General features: G+C 40.2%; 1 protein-coding gene across 5 annotated transcripts in view; it reads right to left on the bottom strand.

The window, feature by feature from the left end:
- LOC108389730 (uncharacterized) overlaps positions 1–18,824 on the bottom strand; it is a 603,223-nt gene that overhangs the window by 243,607 nt on the left and 340,792 nt on the right. For 3 of the 5 annotated variants that reach the window (XR_012126339.1, XR_012126341.1, XR_012126340.1), the window contains exons 5-7: positions 16,336–16,490; positions 15,201–15,355; positions 12,287–13,111 (exon numbers count right to left, since the gene is read on the bottom strand). The gene's annotated coding sequence lies outside the window, so the exon portion shown is untranslated. Of the gene's footprint in view, positions 1–12,286; positions 13,112–15,200; positions 15,356–16,335; positions 16,491–18,824 lie in introns of those variants that run through there. The other 2 variants (XR_012126342.1, XR_012126345.1) reach the window with 2 other exon arrangements.

Raw genomic sequence — 18,824 nt, forward strand, 5'->3', positions numbered from 1 at the left:
CAACCAAGAAGAATTAAGTCAACTCTTAATAGTTTTCTAACTTTTGAAATTTGTAATATAAAAGCTCCTGAGAAAGAAATCCTTTTTCTTTGGTTTTACTGCAGAATTCTACCAAACATTTAAAGAATAAAGATCAATCTTACATAACGTCTTCAAGAAAACATAAGGGAAGGAAAGCCTTCCCATCCAATCTGAGGAGGCCAGTATCACCCTATAGCAAAAGCAGACCAAGGCAGTACAAAACTACAGACCAGCATCTCTCCTAAATTTAAATTTAAAAATCTTCATTCTCACACACACAAATCAGCAAAATGAGGCCATCAATGTATAGAAACAGACCTCAAATTGTTTGTGGTCCCTCCAGGTGTGGCCACACTACCTATCTCTTCAAAGGGTTTAGGTAAGTCTGGATGGTCAGTTTGCAGCAAGAATATTATCATTATGGCAATACGTTGACAAATACCCAAGTCTAGATAAAATAAGAAAATGACTTTTCCCATTAATCATTTAAGAATCATTCTAAGTGTCTACCAAAAACACATTCAACTCCTTTTTTATAGGATGAAGAAAACATTCCTATAGCATAAAATAATGGATGGTCTTGATGTTTCCTATTTGCCCCTCTTTGATCAAGAAGCATCCCTGACCCTTTTTGATCCTTTGGAGCTGAGCCAACAGGGCTGCATTCCTTTGGCTCCCCTGGACTTTGGCTTCTGCTTGAATTCAGGCAATGGTAGACACCAGCAAGAGACGCAATGTCCCCGGAGAAAGAGATCATCGTATTTGCTCTCTCCTCTGACTCCCTGCCTGCTGGGAAGTGGCCAGGGCTCTCCACTGAGCCCTCAGCTCTGGCCAGAGGCCCTCCCCTACGGCCACAGCCCCTGCACCCTCGATTCCAGGGTGCACTCTCCCCCTTTGCTCTGCAGGCCTCAATGTGTCAAAGTCTCCCTGCTTGAAGATTTTTGCCATTCTTTTTAGGTTACCCTTAACTCTGACTGCAACATCCCACTAGCCCCCCAAAGTCTAACTAGCTCATGAGACTCTCCTTATTTTCTGCATTTGAGTGTGCCACTGTTTCTGACAGTGATACAGGTGGCTACAGAGACACTGTATGAATATGGCCCTTCAGCATCTGTCAACATCAAGGACCTCCCTGACGCCAGAATCAGAAACACAGAAACACCTACAGGTGCACCAAGATCAGCCAAAACTAATTATAATAAAATTAATTATCTAGATATTTTTTCTTCACATAAAATCTTAAAAATATTGGAGCCAATACTCTTGACCTAAAAAAGGGGTTTCTTATATAGATAATTACCCACATAGCTTCATAGGATATTTATAAAAGGAAGGAATCTTGGAAATCAATTAGATGATCCTCTCATTTTAGAGATACATAAATAAATCCAAGAATGATTAAGTCATTCAACTAAACCCATAAAACTTGATGGTACAAGTAGAAATAGAAACTAAGTTTCCTTATTTCAGTCAACATGGGTTCCAATAAACCATGCTCTCTCTCCAAAATGTTCTTTTCAAGTAAATGCAGGTTTGACCATGAACTACTGCCAATCCAGCTCTCTCCCATGAATCTCTGTGCCTCAGAACTTTAAACATGCTATACACATATGACATATGCTTTAGAGGCAAAATAGCAATGAGCAAATAAATGTCATACCTTAAGCTGCCTGGGAACAAGAATTCAACTGCAGATACTGACAAAGGTCACATTTTTGCCATGGCTACCTGGGGCCCAGCAAATAGCATCTTTTGGAAATTATAAAAACTGAAGAGCTCAGCTATTTCTAAAAAGTCTCATTAATTTTATTAATATCTTGCATCAGTTTCATTCCTCTGCTTTATTACCAAGTAAATTCTTCTTTATGACGATTAAGTTTCCAAAGATCCCTAAATGTCTGTGTTTCTGACAAGCACTCTATTCCTACTTTATACAATTACCAGGAAGCCGCTTCAGACACTGTCATACATCATCCACGAACTCGCCAAATATCACATATCATATGTCAATATTTCTACTTATGTGTCCTCAATGTTGTTTTTAACAATTTTTATTTGGAAGCTAAAATGACTATCAGACAACATATCAGAAATATCTCCTTTCCTCTGGGCCTTATGCCTGTGTTTATAGATGTCCTCCATACTCAAATGAAGAGGAGAAAATGTACTTTTTCATGGTAGTAATTTTTTCTTTTCCCTCCATTTATTAAGCTGGGAAGGGGAAATGAAAAAATACAAGCAATGGTGTTGAACCTCCTATACACTATGCCTGTTTCTGGTAGCAGCAGAGCCGGGTCCTGCCCTTACAGTGGCAACGGATGAGGCCGCTGCTTCGGTTCGCTCGCTGCTCGCGTGAGCGTGTTGTATCGTGCATCTCTCCAAAGTGGCAGCGAAGTGCACGGGCGATACAACAGGAAATAAAGCAGATGCCAGCAGCAGGGTGAACCCAAACTAATCGGATAATATTGCCGTAATTTTTCAGGCTGTTTTTTATAGGGCTAAGCTTGCCTTGAGTGAAACCTCATGGATTTTCAAATCCTATATTCTATCCCAAAGTGAGAAACAGGGATATGTCATGAACATGCAGGGACCAGGCTGCCGCAGCTGTGACTGTACAGAGGGTGTTGTTAGGGAGCGAAGGGACGTAACTCTGAGGAGGTAAGTCCTTGGCCCCTAAAAACAGGTATTTGAATGGAAGTTGAAAGAAATCCTTAGAGCAGTGTGGAAGACCTGTTTGGCATCCTGAAAATTAAAGATCCATATTGGGTACTCAATTATTGACTTTTGTATTATTCCAATAAGATGGAAAACAGAGAAAAAGGGATATGTAGCTTTTACTGGAAAAATAAACCTGAGGGCCTAAAGGCAGGCTGCCATAGGGGAGGTAGGGGTGCAGAAAAGCAAAGAGGAGGGCGCAAGAGGGGAATCGCGTGAGCTCCGCAAGACAGACTGGCCTGGTTCCGAGCTCCGGGAAGGAGAAACACGTGCTTCTGCGGGCTCCCCCGAACCTGAAGGGGCCGGGACTCAGGGGATCACCTGAAGGGTCCCATTCAGCTTTAAGAATGGGATGGAAACTTCTGTGAACTGGCATTTGAACCTAACCACCACACAGAGCTCTGCTTCTAAGACAAATGAGTTCAGAGAAGCTTATAAATGGACTTTTGGAACAAAGCCTTTCCTAGGTAAGAGATTTCCTATAAAGAAGCAAAGAGAAGAGGGTCCCAGCAACCAGTTTTCCTGTCCCCAGGGAAACCTATAAAGTTGTAGAAAGAGATAGGTTAAAATTTCAACTTTCTCTGAGCCCCCAAATCATACATTTGTTAAGATCGTTTTACTCCTATATAGGGATGCATTAGCACATTCTTTATAGCCTATATTAATTTAAACCCCACCATTCACTAACACCAGGTGCATAACTGCATTTCAGTTTACGTAATTTATTCCGTTGTTTATGGGTAGGTAGTAGGGTTAGGAAAGAGGCCTGAAAAATAAATCGCATAACTTGAGTTAATCACTTAAAGTGCAAATAACTCTTCTGATTTTAATGACAGTATTCATGTCTATCATGATAGTCAAATTACTGACTGCCTGATTTCCCAGTGTAAGTCTGGGGAGAGGAAATCCCAGGGCAAAATACCTCTAAAAACGAAAATAAGTCAAAGGGAGAAATAAAGTTTAAAACCCGTTTATTGCTTACAAACTGCAGTCCAGCACGGTCTCTCTCCCCTTCTGGTAAGAAGCCAGCAAGCAAGCCCTTCCCCTTAACCTCTCAGGTTCAGACATGCCCTGGTTGCCCGGGTAATTACCCATTGACATGGAAATGAACTTCTCTCCACTCCTGAGGATATGCAAATGTCCAAAGACAGGCAAGATATTCTGAAAATGTTACAATTTTACCCACACCCAGTCTTAAAGTATTTTTAGGACTGCCCTGAATTTAACTTTTTTTAAAGTTATTTGTTAACTTATTCATTTGTTTATTATCTGCTTCCCCTGATTTAGAGTGTATATTCCACCAGGTCAGGCACTTCATACTATTTATGGCTCTATCTCCAGTACCTGAAGTAGTTGTTGAGGGAACGAATGAATGAATGATATATAAAATGACTTTCCTACATACATCTTATTCAGGAAGTATTAATGCTAAAGCTACAAAATGGGACATTTGCATCTGTGGTTAATCTGTTAGTAAACGTAGAATATGTTTAGATTCTAATTATTTCGAAGTATCTTTTTTTTAATTCATTTTGATATCATTAATCTACAATTACATGAAGAACATTATGTTTACTAGGCTCCCCCCTTCACCAAGTCTCCCCCAATTACCCCTTCACAGTCACTGTCCATCAGCACAGTAAGATGCTGTAGAATCACTACTTGCCTTCTCTGTGTTGCACATCCCTCCCATGCCCCCCAACTTTATACATGCTAATCATAAGGCCCCCTTTCTTTTATCCCTCCCTTATCCCTCCCTTCCCTCCCATCATGCCCAGTCCCTTTCCCTTTGGTAACTGTTAGTCCATTCTTGGGTTCTGTGATTCTGCTTCTGTTTTGTTCCTTCAGTTTTTCTTTGTTCTTATACTCCACAGATGAGTGAAATCATTTGTTACTTCTCTTTTTCCACCTGGTTTATTTCACTGAGCATAATACCCTCTAGCTCCATCCATGTTATTGCAAATGGTAGGATTTGTTTTCTTCTTATGGCTGAATAATATTCCATTGTGTACATGAACCACATCTTCTTTATCCATTCATCTACTGATGGACACTTAGGTTGCTTCCATATCTTGGCTATTGTAAACAGTGCAGCGATAAACATAGGGGTGCATCTGTCTTTTTCAAACTGGGCTGCTGCATTCTTAGGGTAAATTCCTAGGAGTGGAATTCCTGGGTCAAATGGTATTTCTATTTGGAGCTTTTGAGGAACCTCCATACTGCTTTCCACAATGGTTGAAGTAATTTACATTACCACCAGCAGTGTAGAAGGGCTCCCCATTCTCTGCAACCTTGCCAACATTTGTTGTTGTTTGTCTTTTGGATGGTGGTGATCCTTACTGGTGTGAGGTGATATCACATTGTGGTTTTAATTTGCATTTCTCTGATGACTAGCGATGTGGAGCATCTTTTCATGTGTCTGTTGGCCATCTGAATTTCTTCTTTGGAGAACTATCTGTTCATCTCTTCCACCCATTTTTTAATTGGATTATTTGCTTTTTATTTGTTGAGGTGCGTGAGCTCTTTATATATTTTGGATGTTAACCCTTTATTGGACCTGTTATTTATGAATATACTCTCCCATACCTTTTTGTTCTACTGATGGTGTCTTTTGCTGTACAGAAGCTTTTCAGCTTGATATAGTCCCACTTGTTCATTTTTGCTTTTGTTTCCCTTGCCCAGGGAAATATGCTCATGAAGAAGTCACTCATGCTTATGTCCAAGAGATTTTTGCCTATGTTATTTTCTAAGAGTTTTATGGTTTCATGACTTACATTCAGGTCTTTGAACCATTTCGAATTTACTTTTGTGATTGGGGTTAGATAGTGATCCATTTCATTCTTTTACATGTAGCTGTCCAGTTTTGACAGCACCATCTGTTGAAGAGACAGTCATTTCCCCATTGTACGTCCCTGGCTCCTTTATCATACATTAATTAACCATATATATTAGGGTTAATGTCTGGAGTCTCTATTCTGTTCCACTGGTCTGTGGCTCTGTTCTTGTGCCAGTACCAAATTGGCTTGATTACTGTGGCTTTGTAGTAGAGCTTGAAGTTGGGGAGTGAGATCCCCCCCCCCCAACTTTATTCTTCCTTCTCAGGATTGCTTTGGCTATTCGGGGTCTTTGGTGTTTCCATATGAATTTTCGAACTATTTGTTTCAGTTCATTGAAGAATGCTGTTGGTAACTTGATAGGGATTGCATCAAATCTGTATATTGCTTCGGGCAGGATGGCCATTTTGATTATATTAATTCTTCCTAGCCAAGAGCATGGGATGAGTTTTCATTTCTTAGTGTCCTCTTTCATTTCTCTTAAGAATGTCATATAGTTTTCAGGGTATAGGTCTTTCACTTCCTTGGTTAGGTTTATTCCTAAGTATTTTATTCTTTTTGATGCAATTGTGAATTGAATTGTTCTCCTGATTTCTCTTTCTATTAGTTCATTGTTAGTGTATAGGAAAGCCACAGACTTCTGTGTGTTAATTTTGTATCCTACAACTTTGCTGTATTCTGGTATCAGTTCTAGTAGTTTTGGAGTGGAGTCTTTAGGGTTTTTTATGTACAATATCATGTCATCTGCAAATAGTGACAGTTTAACTTCCTCTTTACCAATCTGGATTCCTTGTATTTCTTTGTTTTGTATAATTGCCATGGCTAGAACCTCCAGTACTATGTTGAATAACACTGGGGAGAGTGGGCATCCCTGTCTTGTTCCTGATCTCAGAGGAAAAATTTTCAGCTTCACGCTGTTTAGTATGATGTTGGCTGTGGGTTTATCATATATGGCCTTTATTATGTTGAGGTACTTGCCCTCTATACCCATTGTGTTGAGAGTTTTTATCATGAATGGATGCTGAATTTTGTAGAATGCTTTTTCAGCATCTATGGAGATGATCATGTGGTTTTTATCCTTTTTGTTTATGTGATAGATGATGTTGATGGATTTTCAAATGTTGTACCATCCTTGCATCCCTGGGATGAATCTAACTTGGTCATGGTGTATGATCCTTTTGATGTATTTTTGAACTTGGTTTGCTAGTATTTTGTTGAGTATTTTTTGCATCTACATTCATCATGGACATTGGTCTGTAATTTTCTTTTTTGGTGCGGCCTTTGCCTGGTTTTGGTTTTAGGGTGATGTTGGCTTCATAGAATGAGTTTGGGAGTATTCCCTCCTCTTCTATTTTTTGGAAAACTTTAAGGAGAATGGGTATTATATCTTTTCTGTATGTCTAATAAAATTCCAAGGTAAATCCATCTGGCCCGGGGGTTTTGTTCTTGGGTAGTTTTTTGATTACTGCTCCAATTTCTTTGCTGGTAATTGGTTTGTTTCGATTTTGTGTTTCTTGGTCAGTCTTGGAAGGTTGTATTTTCTAGGAAGTTGTCCATCTCTTCTAGGTTTTCCAGCTTGTTAGCATATAGGTTTTCATAGGAGTCTCTAATAATTCTTTGTATTTTTGTGGGGTCTGTCATGATGTTTCCTTTCTCGTTTCTGATTCCATTGATGTGTGTTGATTCTCTTTTTCTCTTAATAAGTCTGGCTAGAGGCTTATCTATTTTGTTTACTTTCTCAAAGAACCAGCTCTTGGTTTCAATGATTTTTTTTTATTGTTTTATTCTTCTCAATTTTATTTATTTCCTCTCTGATCTTGATTATGTCCCTCCTCTGCTGACCTTAGGCCTCATTTGTTCTTTTTCCAATTTCGATAATTGTGATATTAGACTATTCATTTGTGTTTGTTCTTCCTTCTTTAAATATGCCTGGATTGCTGTATACTTTCCTCATAAGACTGCTTTTGCTGCGTCCCACAGATGTTGGGGCTTTGTGTTGTTGTTGTCATTTGTTTCCATATATTGCTTGATCTCTATTATAATTTGGTCATTGATCCATTGATTATTTAGGAGCATGTTGTTAAGTCTCCATGTGTTAGTGGGCTTTTTTGCTTTCTTTGTAGAATTTAGTTCTAGTTTTATACCTTTGTGGTCTGAGAAGTTGGTTGGTAGAATTTCAATGTTTTTGAATTTACTGAGGCTCATCTTGTGGCCTAGTATGTGGTCCATTCTGGAGAATGTTCCATGTGCACTTGAGAAGAATGTGTATCCTGTTGCTTTTGGATGTAGAATTCTACAGATGTCTACTAGGTCCATCTTTTCTGGTGTGTTGTTCAGTGCCTCTGTGTCCTTACTTATTTTCTGTCTGGTGGATCTATCCTTTGGAGTGAATGGTGTGTTGAAGTCTCCTAAAATAAATGCATTGCATTTTATTTCCTCCTTTAGTTCTGTTAGTATTTGTTTCACATATGCTGGTGCTCCTGTGTTGGGTGCATATATATTTGTAATGGTTATATCCGCTTGTTGGACTGACCCCTTTATCATTTTGTAATGTCCTTCTTTATCTCTTGTTACTTTCTTTGTTTTGAATTCTATTTTGTCTGATACAAGTACTGCAACTCCTGCTTTTTTCTCCCTGTTGTTTGCATGAAATATCTTTTTCCATCCCTTGACTTTTAGTCTTTGCATGTGTTTGGATTTGAGGTGTGTCTCTTGTAAGCAGCATATAGATGGGTCTTGCTTTTTTATCCATTCTATTACTCTGTGTCTTTTGATTGGTGCATTCAGTCCATTTACATTTAGGGTGATTATTGATAGGTATGTACTTATTGCCATTGCCGGCTTTAGATTCTTGGTTACTAAAGGTTCACGGTTAATTTCCTTACTATCTAAGAGTCTAACTTAACTTAATATGCTATTACAGACACAATCTAAAGGTTCTTTTCTGTTTCTCCTCCTCTTTCTTCCTCCTCCATTTTTTATATATTAGGTCTCATATTCTGTACTCTTTGTCTATCCCTTGATTGACTTTGGCGATAGGTAATTTAATTTTGCATTTGCTTAGTAATTAGCTGTTCTACTTTCTTTACTGTGGTTTTATTACCTCTGATGACAGCTATTCAACCTTAAGAACACTTCCATCTATAGAAGTCCCTCCAAAATAGACTGTAGAGATGGTTTGTGGGAGGTAAATTCTCTCAGCTTTTGCATATCTGGAAATTGTTTAATCCTCCTTCAAATTTAAATGATAATCTTGCCGGATAAAGTAATCTTGGTTCCAGGCCCTTCTGCTTCACGGCATTAAACACATCATGCCACTCCCTTCTGGCCTGTAAGGTTTTTGCTCACAGGTCTGATGTTAGCCTGATGGGCTTTCCTTTGTATGTGATCTTATTTCTGTCTCTGGCTGCTTTTAGCAGTCTGTCCTTATCCTTGATCTTTCCCATTTTAATTACTATGTGTCTTGGTGTTGTCTTTCTTGGGTCCCTTGTGTTGGGAGATCTGTAGATCTCCATGGCCTGAGAGACTGTCTCCTTCCCCAGATTGGAGAAGTTTTCAGCAACTACCTCCTCAAAGACACTTTCCATCCCTTTCTCTCTCTCTTCTTCTTCTGGTACCCCTATAATGCAAATATTGTTCCGCTTGGACTGGTCACACAGTTCTCTCAATATTCTTTCATTCTTAGAGATCCTTTTCTCTCTCTGTGTCTCAGCTTCTTTGTATTCTTCTTCTCTAGTTTCTATTTCATTTATTGTCTCCTCCACCATATCCAACCTGCTTTTAAGACCCTCCATCATGCTCTTCAATGACTGGATCTCCAACTGGAATTCATTCCTGAGTTCATGGATATCTTTCCGTACCTCCATTAGCATGCTGATGATTTTTATTTTGAACTCCCTTTCAGGAAGAGTTACAATGTCCTTGTCATTTAAATCTTTCTCCTGAGTTATAATAATTTTATTCCGGACCAGGTTCCTTTGGCATTTCATATTTGTATAGGGCGCCCTCTAGTGTCCAGAAGCTCTACTCTGGAGCTGCTCAGCCCCTGAAGCAATGTTGGGGGTCCCAGGGGTCCGATATTGGTGCCTGGGGGGAGGAAAGAGCTGTTTCCTGCTTCCCGGCTGCTATGCCTGTCTCCACTGCCTTAAGTAGTGGGCTGCGTACACAGGTATATATTTTTGTCCCAGAGCAGCCGGATATGGATCCCTGCTTTCCACAAGCAGCCGGAATCCCAGTCTCCCCAGGAACTCTGCCTGTATTAACTTTCGAACCCAGTAGTCATGCAAGTCTCATGAAAGTACCATGAAATGTAGGTTTGTGCTCCCAGCGCAGATCTCCGGAGCCAGGTATTCAGCAGTCCCAGGCCTTCCACTCCCTCCCTGCTCCGTTTCTCTTCCTCCCACCAGTGAGCTGGGGTGGGGGAGGGGCTCGGGTCCCGGGAGCCACAGCTCTGGTAAGTTACCCGTTCGCTGAGGTCTGCTCTTTTCTCCAGGTGTGTGCAGTCTGACGCATCCTCTTTCCTGTTGCTCTCTCAGGATTAGTTGTGTCAACTCTATTTTCTAATTGTATCCAGTTTTAGGAGGAAGCCTCTGTCTCTCCTCTCATGCCACTATCTTTAATCCTCTCTCCCAAATATCTTTTATCAAAAAGTCATTAGCTTGTAAATTCATTATAAATATGGTAACTACTTTGGTCTTTACAAAAAAATTCAGGTTCAAAAATACTCTTCTAAGTATTATCCTAAAAGGAAAATAGTTCATTAGGTAAAATAAAGTCCAACACCATCTAGTAGTGAAAAGCTCTTGGTGGAAGAGTCAAGATATGAAGATTCTAGACTAAACATTTACTAACTCGTTGTGGGAATTTGTGGAGGCATTAGGCCTGTCCTCATCTATAAAATGTCAAAATCGGATATGATTTCCAAGACCTATTCTAGTGTTAAACGTCTAGCGGGGTACTAACTGAAATTGTTAGCTAGGGGCAATTGTGCCATTGCTATTACACAATAGTAATAGATACGCACAGCTCTTACCAAGTGCCAGACACTCAACATCAATTAATACCTGACATGTTCACCAACAAGCCTGTGAGGTAGCTTTTACCCTCTTCACTTTATAGGAAAGGAAACTGAGACCAACATGTACTGGTGACATTCTCAAGGCTGCAAAGATAGACACAGCTGAAAACTCCCAACAGATCTGCCTCCACCTGCCTTTCACGCTGCTGGCTCGCCTCTCCCGACACGTTTGCACTCGGTCATGGGACTCCTGGACCTAGGCAGGCAGACCTGCTGCTGTCTGCGGTCCCTAGCACCAGCTGCCCCCCTCCCTGGCAGGGTTCCCCCCCCAGATCCCTGCACGGCTCATCCCTCTGTCACTCAGGTCTCACATCAAAGATCTCTGACCCGCCCTGACCCCTCTAACCAAAGTCAGCACCACAGAGCCAAGACCACTCCCAGCCACTGAAATTTTCTCATTTAGTGGTTTATTAATTCATGCAAGTTTATTTGCGTTCCCCAACTAGAGTATATGTGCCACAAGGCAGAGATTTTGAATTGTCATCACTCTCTCTCCAATTCCTAAAAGAGTACAAGGGACAGAATAGTTATTGGCTGTGGGAATAAACAGACTAGTGAATAAATTACAACCCAATAAAAATGGTTTTACTGTATGCTTCAGTGCTATTCAGAAAGTCTGAATGCTATAGCTTCTCACAGGACTTATGGGATCTCTTCTTTGCCATCTGAGTAATCAGTATTTTCAGACAAAGGAGAATTGAATTTACTGACAATATTTAGTACTAGCATTTCTCAGAATTTCTACTTTACTGTCAACTCCTATCAAAATAATTATGTAAACATTTCGTTTTTATATTAAATAAGTGTGTTCATGTCAGAGAAGAGTTCAGATCTCTTACTAAATCACCCAAGAGGCTGAGTGAGAATATGACTCATCAAAAACATTAAGCTTGCAGAATCTAATACTTCTGAGAAAACTTAAATTTTATATTAAGACTTATACGCTTAAAGAGCATAGCATAAGCACAAGTGAAATGCAGAAACAGAAGCGACAGCTACCATGTTTCATGTCTTCCCTGAGGAAGGTGGTGAAATATTGGCTCAGTGCAGAAAAGCCTGCAAAGGGAACAGTGCGCAACCTCGAGTTCAGGTTGATGGCACATGGGAGCAGCTTGTAGGGTGCAGGGGGCCCTGGACTGGAAGGATGTCAGAGCTCTCACTGTTCTCAAAACTCTCAGCTTCCATGAATGATTTAAGGTAGCTCTGGAACTCCATACAAGGTACTAAGAAATGACAAAATGAAAACTGAGAGGATAAAAAGTGGAACCAAGAAAAAATGTCAGTTGTCAAAATTAGCTGAAGTCAGAATGGAAATGAATCGACGAGCTACCTGAGGGTCTGGATCCTTGCTGGAAAAAATCCACAAGCTGACCCACCATTTGGGGCATGCAGTGCAAGGGGGGCTGTGCGGGACACAAATCAGGGGTCCTGATGTGACCCAACCAGGTATAGGATTCACAGCACGGATGGAGGTCGGGGATGTGATCCAGGACAGGCATTACTATTTTTGAAATCTCAGAGAATCTGCCCTCATGTGCCCTCACAAAGATGGTCCTGGATGATGAGACAAACTCAACAGTGTTCTTGTACTGAAGGCAGAGATATGCTTCATAAGGCTGTGTTTTATAAAATTACTCACCATAGGCCAGGGCACCACACTGAAGAGGCAATTCAATAACAGCAATTATATGAGGGACCAGCAGCAAGAAGCGGTCAGTCACTGCAGTTCCTGGCTGGACCACACATCTTTCCTGTGTGCGTGTGTGTGTGTTTATGAATATGCTTTGGTTCAGATGAGCTTTTCATAGAAGGAGAGCAGCAGGGAGCTCAGGGTAATGTCTCCTCACAGCCAGCGAAGAGCAGGTGCCCCGTGGTCTGCCACAGCTGAGAGCAAGATCCCGAGTGGAGGCACACTGACATCCTCTTAGGCAGTCGAGGTGCCTGCCCAACAGGACATGTGGTGAAAAGACAGCCCCCCAGTTCCTGAGGGAAGAGGCAGGGGGCTCCCCGGATGTACTTGTGGGTATGCAGATGAAGGGGGCAGCTGGTCTTCAAGGGTACATGGCTGAGAAACTGTCAGCCTGACGGTCACAGACGCAGGCAGGCCGGTCATACTTGCCCCTTCACGTCTCTTCAGTGCGTCAGGGAAGCCCCTTTGGAGCGGCTCATCTTGAACAGGGTCATCTCTGTGTATCAGAGGAGAACTCGTTGCAAAGTATGTAATTGGTAACAGAATGAGTTGACCTACCTCATAAGAACACACGAATTATAAGCCAATTGTCTGTGTGGCTGGTCTGCCGAGAATCAGGCCTTTTGCTTTGGAGCAGTGCACTGGATCCCCTCCGCCTGGCGACAGGTGACACGACAGGGGCACCTCAAAGCCATTCCCGGCCAAAGGTCCTCACGCCAGGCACGGCCATGGAAAATTAGTTCATCGCTCTATTCTCTGCCTTGCTGTAATATGCTAAGAAAATATTATATATATTTTAATATTTAGTATATTTATATTATACATAAATATATTTAACATATATAGTAAATGTATATTTCTTTATCATGTTTATATAATTTACATGTATTAACACAAATATCATATTATAATAAATAATCCTTAAACATTTAATATATAATTTTTAAAAAAACACCCTCTAAACAGGGTATTATGATTAGTACACATGGTGTGGGGGGATCATGGGGAAGACAGTGCAGCACAGAGAAGACAAGTAGTGACTCTGTGGCATCTTACTACACTGATGGACAGTGACTACAATGGGGTATGCGGGGGACTCGATAGTATGGGTGAATGTAGTAACCACATTGTTTTTCACGTGAAACCTTCGTAAGAGTTGTATATCAATAATACCTTATTAAAAAAATTTGTAAAAAAAACACCCTCTAAACTTTTCTGTAGGAATCTCATGAAGGCCATTGTTCTTTACATTAGTCTCTTAAGGAGAAATCTTGCCAAGAAATTTCTTTCTAGGACTAGTACACAAAATAATTATACCTCTTGAGTAATTGGTCTACTTTTAGACACAAACTCTGTGAACTATAGAATTGTTCAGGTTCGTAATTTTTTAGTTAATTGTTAAAAAGCTTAGTGACGATGTTTTGGTCTATTTGTACCAACTGTTTTTATAATATTCTTATCATTGTTTTCCTTCACCTTTTTAGGTTTATTTTTAATTTAATTTACTTCGAGTAATCTTAAGAGTTTCTTGGTCTGTTTTAAGTCCCTTGTAAATCTACAACTGAAATAGACTTGCTGACCTGTTTTCTCCCCATGTACAATATGGGATTAGTATTGGGAAAGTAGTCCTGCTTTCTTTTTTAAAAAATATTTAATCAGATGACTAATAATCTAATCAGTGTAGATTGGAAGAGGAGAAAAATAAATGTATTGTGGACTCACATTTTTATTACTTTGGAACAGAACTGAGGGTGAGAGTATAACTCCCAAACATCCTTAAAGTTTGAAACCACAATTGCATTATTTCCCCTAAGGTGCTGCATTTGTGGGTGCGCTGGGGTGGGAGGTGTTTCTGGTTGTTGCTGTTTTATCCAAGACCATCCGAAAAGTCTAATTGTGAAATAAAACTTATTCCATAAATTGTAGTACAAAAATAAACTAACTTCATGGTGTTTCTGAAGTCATTTGCTATATAATTTGGAACTTGGGTGCAAGTATTTGCTCTATCTTAATTTTTTTCCCTACGTCATGTAAAATCATTTTCTTCAACAACTGTATCCCAAAATGCACCTCAGCAGATTTATCATAATCTTACTCTGTGCTCGGCAGCCACTAGAACATAGTAGGATGAATGAAACAAGGATATAAACACGGCAATATTGTAGGTCTTAGACCATAAACAAGTCTAGAGATGGAGAAAGGGCTGTTACCATAGTCTTGTCCACAGAGCAGTGGTTTTGGGGCCTAGAAAACAGATGCTCCCCAACGAAGGAGGGAACGAGCAGATACTCTAGAAACGGGCGGTAAAGAACATGCAGTTTAGCACGAGATCGGGAACAACCCAAGTGAAAGAAGACGAGCTGGCATCAGTGAATGCCACAGAAGCTGATTGTTTCAAGCAGCAGAAAAAAGTCGAAAATATTAAAACCTATAGAGATTTTAATTCTGTGTGGAGAATGAATACTGGGCCAAAGCCATCACATGTGGTTAAAAGACTGTATTAATGATATTCCAGAACGGTCTCAGTGGAGGCACAGCCAGTAAGGCATATCATAAAGACGGACATACAGATGTGAGATGCTAATCATTCATTCTAAAATTGCAGAAGTAAAAGAAATAGTCCCCCCTTATCTGTGGGGGGCACATTCCAAGACCCCCAGTGGATGCCTCAAGCTGCAGAGGGTACAAACCCTATAGATCCTCTTTTTCTTATACATACATACCTACGGTAAAGCTTCACTTAGAAATCAGGCACAGTAAGAGATTAACAACAATAATAATTGAACAGAAGACTGATACCAATATACTGTAATAAACTTATGTGAGCATGGTTTCTCAAAATATTTTATTGGACTGGACTCACCCTTGTGCTGATGTGAGAGGATAAAATGCCCGTGTGACGGGATGATGTGAGGGGAGGGATGCAGGCGCTGTGACATAGCGCGGGGTACCACCAGCCTTCTGACAGCATGTCAGGAGAAGGATCGTCTGCTTCCAGACCACAGTTGACCACGGGAACTGAAACCACAGAAAGCAAGACTGGAGATCAAGGGGCCTAAGGTACAACGTTAGGGTGGAAGCTACACTCAGATGAAAACATGTCATCGTGGGGCATTATTCACATCCCTCCTCAGTTTGGGAAAATTATGTTTGCCCAAGATGTATCAGCTATTTTTTTACTTATTTCATGGACTTTTTTCATTTAATACTATTATAAATATAATACTCTGTGCTATTCAAAAATATGCAATGGGACTTGCTCATCTAAATATAGTATGATGTCCAAAACAGCAGGCCATTTTAAAAATAGAGCACTTGAACTACATTTCGAGGCAATTCAACAACTCTGACTACCGTGTAATAAATAAATATCTAGCACAGGCACATGCTGCTTAAATAATCTTCACAACTAATTACAGGATGCTCTATGAAATATTGTGCTTTGCATTCTCTTTTTAAATTCAACTCAGGAGTTACGTATACTTCTATTAAAATACCATAAGTTAAAAATGCATTAAAGAAATTGCACTACAAATAAAATCCAAAGAATTTTTAAATTCTACTTAAAAGGCATTGTACAACATGGTTAGAAGAAACCCTTTATTTTACACTGAGAAATAAAATAACAAATAGTCCTAAAATATCTCTAAGGACCCAGCTTGCATGTCTATTATACAAAACCATGGATTCTGATTTCTCTTTGTAAGAACTTGAACGTTAAAAAATCCTGAAATTAGGGTGAGTGGCCATTTAATAATTTTTTTAAATGAATAGTCTCATTTTTGCTCTAAGTATACACTGATGTACGATACTCTAAGACAGATATATTTTATTCTCTATTTGACTGTCATGGCGGGGAGGGGAGGGGACATGGTGGGCAGGCGGCAGGCACTACAGAAGGTGAATCATAATCGCCCATGACATTTGTTGCTAATGATAACAATCATCTTCCGAGACAACATGAGGATAATGATACTAAGTCAAGAGCAAGTACTCACAAGCTCCTCCCCAGGACCCACAGTTCCGTCTGATTCAGCTCCTGTGTCCTTCTCCAAGCAGGAATCAGATTGTTCTTTCTTGAATTTGTGCTGAACCATCCTGTAACCCTTGTCTACCATTGTCAAAAGAGCTCGTTGTCTTGGGACTGAGCAACCTGTGAAAAAAAATGACAAATGAGGAGAGCAAATAAGGGAAGAGATCTTCTGTGCAGATGAGGAAGACGCCCATGAAGAATAAAAGCAAAATGCAGACCTGAAAATAACAGCTCATCTAAGAGACACACAGCAGGGACCCAGCTGCGGTCCGCCTCGGGCGAGGCGGCACACACGAGAGAATTCCCCGCCTTCTTCTTGAACCTTAAATACGGCAGAAGCCGCCAATTTCAGTGCTAATGTTTGAGTGCAAAAACACCCCTAAAAACGTAATTACTGAAGACTAGACAAATAACACTCCAAACAACTTTGTCCTCAGTTTTCCAGTCCAACTTTCATGTACCGTTATATGTATATGAAACATGTATTCAAAAACATGTGCTCAATTTTCATGTGCATTTTATAATAAGGCATTTCTTTAAATATATACTGCAGATTAACTGGATACCTTTATTAGGCTTGAAATACCATATTGAAATACCACGATGCCACAAACGTATAGACTAGGAAAAAGCTGTGTCTGATTTTTGGCTGATGAAGTACAGTTGTTACAGACACTGACCATATAAGGAAATATATAATAATGCTGACCAGAGGTTCTCATCTGCAGTGAAGACAGATCAAGATGAAGTCAGGTTAAGTTGCAGCAGATATGATTTGAGAAAATATAAAGAAGAAATCATGAAAATCTACAAAGGGAATTAATGGATCGCGACAGGCCCCGGGAACAACAGGAGCCGCCCTTGCCGCCGTGACTCTCGCCATCCTGTGTCTCCGTCCTTGGCAGCGTCGCCAACGTCAGCATTTGTTTTCAAGATCCCTACATAGTTCTGACATCATAAACAATACCTTATGTGGGGTAATTCATCTACTGGGACATGTTCAAGTGAAACAATGATCAGAGGCAGGGGGAGGTCCAGGTGGCGTGGGACTCAAAGCTGACATGTTTGGGGGGCCCCACTTTAAGAAAAAAAATACAAAATTATACACAAAACATTTTCAATGAAAAAACAAACTGCAATGGATTTCAAAATGTAAAAGTTTACAACACAAACTTAAGGAGAATGAACGGGTCTATTAGCCTGTCAGACCACCTCTCCAGCAAGTTCTGCCTACATTTTCTCAACCTCTTAGATCTTTTGTAAAGACAGGAGATGGTTAATGTAGTCACTCCTTGAGCCTGGCTAATCAAAACTTAGTTTCTTTTTATTACAGATAGTTTGAAAATGATTCTTTTAGCTTCTTGAAGCATTACTAGTAATTTAATTAATTGAAAGATTTGTTGATAACTTGAGAAAACTTCTATCAAGTCTTTGTAACATGTAAATGTAAAATTTAGAACAATTTTCCATAAAGTCCTGGATCAGGATATTCATAAATTATAAACCTTATTTTTCCTTCATTAGCCACATAGATTCACGCTCAAAGCCACAGAACATCTTCATATGGCCTTAAGACTTCCTACCAGGATGCTGATGAGAGCAGTAGGCAGGAAAAGTAATTCCAGAAGCCATCATAATGACCAGCATGGCTTAGCTGTAATGGAAGAGGCTATGAATTGCATAACTGAGTCCAGTGACCCCAAACTAAACATATCTCTAGATCAACTTCTCTTCGTGTGATCCCTAAAATGCCATTTGACTTGAAGAAACATTTGGAAATAATGAATATATTGATTACTTATCTTGATTGTATTTTGGGGCATATACATACATCAGAACATATTAAATTGTACACTCTAAGTATGTGTAGTTTATTGTATGTTGATGACAAATTTGTTTTTATAAGAATGTATCTAATCAGGGTGTAGAAAACATGCAGTAATTTGAAAAGAGAAGTTGTGATATAAGGAAGAATTAACTACTGAGTCTGTGAGCGCTCCTCCCTGAGGGTCTAAAGGGTCAACGTATGCTGCACGAATCCACGGCATTACACAGCTGACTCATGAGCCTCTTATGAATAAAGTTTGCATTAACTATAGAAAGGAATAATATAATGAAGAGACATGATAAGATGGAAATAAAACTCTAAGGAAAAAACATAAGTTTGAGGGAGAGTGCTCATGGAGGAGCAAAGGTGGAAGAGGGTGCCCTTCCCAAGGGTGAATGAAGACCTTACTGGAAAATTGGTCTAACAGCCCCTCCCATGGCAGAGAGATTTGCTGAGCTACCTAAGCCAGCACTGGGCTGCGGGGGTGGGGGGTTGCTGAGCAAGCAGGAATGAATGAACGGCTTCTCCCAGCTGCAGGACACACCACGCTGGTGGCGAAGCCATGCAGGAGTGGCGCCAGGAACACAGTGGCCAGGAGGGTGGTGTGCAGCATGGCATCCCGACAG

Source organism: Manis javanica, chromosome 16 (genome assembly GCF_040802235.1).
Source record: "Manis javanica isolate MJ-LG chromosome 16, MJ_LKY, whole genome shotgun sequence".
Lineage (NCBI taxonomy): Eukaryota > Metazoa > Chordata > Mammalia > Pholidota > Manidae > Manis > Manis javanica.